Raw genomic sequence first — 4,610 nt, forward strand, 5'->3', positions numbered from 1 at the left:
TTTCGTTGGCATATTCAAATTTCGGTGTAAAAAAATATTTTAAAACAGAAACTCTGTACTATACCTTAAGGTAAATGTTTAGGCTTTTTCCAAAATCATGACCAACTTTCAGTAGAGGCTAAAAAGTAATTGTTTAGTTGTTGGACGAAGAACACCACTCTTCTTTAAGTCACTGCAAGATCTAAGGAATTGATATATGCCCATTATACTATTTCAAGGTTAGTAGTCACACTGATGGAGTACAGTACTATAGCTTCAACACCTTAAGCAACTGTGTATGTTAAACCGGTAGTTAAAGTGGCAAATAAGTTCAGTTTCTCACAATCTGTTGTTTTGAGATAGTTTCATGCAAAACTTGCCCATCATGCAGCCGATGTCGGCCTTAGAAAGGAACTCTTTGATCTCGCAGCAATCCAGAAGTTTGGTAATACGAAAGGGCAACCCAGAAACTGGGCCAGTGAGGCAGCAAAAACCTTGATTGTCTAGTTATTGGCTTTGAATTCAATACATTATCTTGTTGGATTTTTACTTTTAGAAGTATATATATGTAATGTGCTTGAAGCTGGATCATTATGATAAGTCTAAAATTTTCAAAATATGATTAGAAATTGGTTTGGGTAGGACCAAATTTACGGCGTTTAGTCAAAGAATTGAGACACAAAAATGATAGTTGTTAACTGCACAGGAAAAGCTTTAGTGTGATATGAATGGCTGGATGTTGTTATCATTTATGTCGTTAAGCAATGATTTAAGGGCACTTAGTTTTTTTTAATTAGATTCCCCTTTGTTCACTATCCACTGGTACTATATAAGTGAAGAACTGATCCCACTAGCTACCTTATTTAATATGAAATTACCCTTCTTAAACTGTTTTGTAGTTAAAATCATAGTAGTATATATTCATGTTCTGTATCATATTCCAAGATGAGAGTTAATGGGCTCCATTGAAATGATTTAAGTTTGGGTTTATATTGTTTCCCTCCTACTCTATTAATAATGAGTTGCGTTGATTTTAAACTAGATTTTAAACGACTGAATTTCGATTTTGTTCATTTTTACTTGTATTGTTTTGTTCACTCTTATCAAAATTCTTGTAATTAGTAGGATGCTAGTCTTAACTTTCTAAATTTAGTACTTTTTATTTGAATTTTTTTTTTCCATGTAATAATTTTGTACAACTTCTTAAGTTTGTAGCCCTCTTCATTCCTATGTCGAAACTCGAAAATGTCTTCATGAACTAATGAATATTTTTATATTAATAATTTATTTAAAAATTAAAAATCATAAAGATATAGAGCTATTAGTTGAAATTGAAATGAAAAAAATAAAATAAAAATGAAGCAACTAATTTAAGACTGGAAAATACTCTCAAACAAAATGATGTAGTCAAAAGAAGTAACCGAAAAATGACCAACCATAAACATGTGTGCATAATGTATTGATTAGAAAGAGTTTACATAAGAATGATGTCGGCACACGTGAGCGTTGCCCCATCTAGCATGCTCAACTTAAGTGAAGAAAGTTGGAGAAAAACACAAAGCTAACAAACAGTACAAAATTAGATTTGGATCAAATTTTTATCAATTTAAAAAGCCCTAAATCAAAAGGAAAATAAAATCAAAATAAAGAACAACTAAGTGATAAACACAATTAAGAAGAGTGGCATTGTTTGTTGGACGTAGGACCATCCATCTTTAAGGGTATGCCCGCATAAAGTGCAACAATTCCTTCCATATCTTCTATTCTACTCCCATTTTCCACTAATTTTGCCCTTTTTTAAATTACAATTTAATTACCTTACCAAAAACACGCTTTTGTATTCTCTTAATTTCAAAAGGCAAATTCTTGACACTTCTTTTTTCTTTGAAAAAAAAAAGTGAGATATCTCTTAATACCACACATGCACATTTTGCCCCACGAAGGCTGCTGCATAATGGACATGATCAACTCCCAATAATAAGTATGATTTATACTATGAAATCATGTAATTATGTTTTGGTTTCTCTCTTGAGTATGTATTGACATATAGTAACCTCGAGAATTGTCCTAAATCTTATTAGAACCTCTACTAATTTTTAATGTTTGTGTAAACGTAATTACTCTTGTCAATTGTTTAATGAGAACTTGGTCGTCTTGGAGATCTTGATCGAGTATATACTGAAAGTGCATATTAATCCTTTATTAATTGTTGGGAGTGTTGATTTGTTAATCCTTTGGAGGATTAGACTTGTGATGACACAAATGAACAAACTTAATAATGTTTAAGATCATCAAAATTTTGTCAAACCCTAAAATTAACTTACGAATTATATTCTTGTCAACTAACAATTTAGGGGGAAAAGTAGTTTGTTTGTTCTTAGCTTTTAAGTTTAACTATTTTGGTGTACACATACTAGTCACTTGTCAACAAGCTTTGCTTTCATACTAGTTACACTAGCAAATATAGTTATTTACGTGGTTTATGGCCTTGATTATAGTATGTAGAAAAAATTATAGTAAGTCATATTCTATATCATCTAAATTAGTATGCTAATAAGGCAGAGAATAATGAGGAATTTGTTGAGATTCCATCAAAATCAAATGAATTAAAGAAGATTATTTTATGCCGAGAATATAAATTACTCTGTAGAATCTAATTCTTTAGGGCCTTTAGGCACCTTTTCTTTGATACAATTCTTTACACACTTCATGAACATAGAAGGTAAGGACGTAAGGTATATATAGCTAGAGGCCAAAAAAAAAAAAAAAAAGGTTGAACAATTGAACACATGTTTACATACACATTTGGTAGAAACCCATAAAGAAGTAGAATAATTTGGGACAATATAGATATAGGGATCATTGCCAAAAACAACAAAAAAATCATGAAAAAGTTGATGGTACGTTATTTGGGTACAATGGTGTAAAGCAGTTATCTTTGGCTTTAATTGATTATTTTCAATTATAAGGAATTTAATTTTTAGGATGAATTTTATGCAACATCTATAGTTCTATACCAAAAATATATAATTTTCTTCTGAAAAACTATAAAGGATTATAATATTTCGCATATAACTTTTTTTGCCTAACTAACAAGTACCCTCTTTATCAATAAATAGAATGTTTTAGCTAGTTATTTTAGTTTGGTTTAAGAGCTTAGTTAATTAGCCCAAGTTATAATAATACTTCGTATACAAAGTATTGATATTGTAAAATGACACTATTGACATTATTTTATTGATACATAATTTATTTATTTGTAGATAAAATGTTCATGTGACCTCTAAATCTAAATGTGGTATTCATGATATTAATGATACGGAGTACAGAACATGATAGGAGCAAATACGAAAAAGATGAAAATCGCATCAAGATTCAGGAGACTTGAATTGAAGTCGAACATGTTTTTCCAAAAAATAAAAACACAAATAAATGCATTAATCTAAAACGAAGGAGTGGATGTGAGTGAATTGTCGAATAGTGTCCCTAAAGAATGCAGGTAACATGCACATTAATGCAATGAAGTCCCCCTTAATTTCTTACAATTTCAGAAAGAATTCAGATAATATTATTAGTGGTATAAAGCTCACATCCATTTCATATTCAACCTATTTTAAGTGGAGGTTGCAGCTACATTTTCGGGTCAAACATTATTTCCCTCTTTTTATTTTTTTTTTCCGTGTTTTTCCACTCTGCCCACTATTTGCCTGCCTCTTGTCTGTTTTAAGGTCAATACCTTATATTGTGCTAGTCTAATACAAAGTACATCACCGATTGTCCGAATGTATGTATGGCCGGGTGTATAATAGAAGCTTTATACAGAATACCATTTGTATTTGAGTTTATGGTAGAAATATTCAAATATATAGTGAACAATACAATGGCATGATTGAATTACTTTGTTTGACATACGGAAGAAAAAAGAAAGTTTTTTTTTTTAATTTTTACCTAATGTGAAAAATCAATGTTATATTTATGCACCGTGCAAGTTAAGAAATTGTAGACAGCCATTTATGATGTTAGTGGGCTCAATTATAATTATAGAATATAGTTGGTATAGTATTAGTAGTACCACATTATACGCTAGGGCACAACAATATATAGACAACTTTAATTGGGAAATTTTCTTCACCATACATTTCCAATTGATAATCTACAATTTCTATCAATCATATTCATATTTTACCCAACACTATCTTCTTTTTGACTTAATTTTGGCACTTATTTATTGGATTTATCTCTATTAGTTATTGATTTTAGAAATGAAAATCGTGACTTAATGGAATTGTTGTCGTGGCAACCGTCAATTATTCATAAATTTTCTTAAGAGTTATGATGATTTTATGTTGAATTACAAGCTCATATTATGTGGCAATGTAGTAAAAGTTGATCATGGTTATTGGTCGGTCTATTCATAAAGCACCATAATGTATGATTATTGGCCTATTTACAATTTTATATGGCTATATACATGCAATCTAGCCAATTCTAATTAGTTAAATGAGATTTGTACCAAAAATAATATAAGTCAAATGAGATGATGTCTACACTTCATATAACATGTGTTTCTTGATTTGACTTCATTATTTTATTTTTATTCCCTCTTATATTCCTATTTTAGTTACTTATCC

The sequence above is a fragment of the Chenopodium album genome, chromosome 10 (genome assembly GCF_948465745.1).
Source record: "Chenopodium album chromosome 10, dcCheAlbu1.1, whole genome shotgun sequence".
NCBI lineage: Eukaryota > Viridiplantae > Streptophyta > Magnoliopsida > Caryophyllales > Amaranthaceae > Chenopodium > Chenopodium album.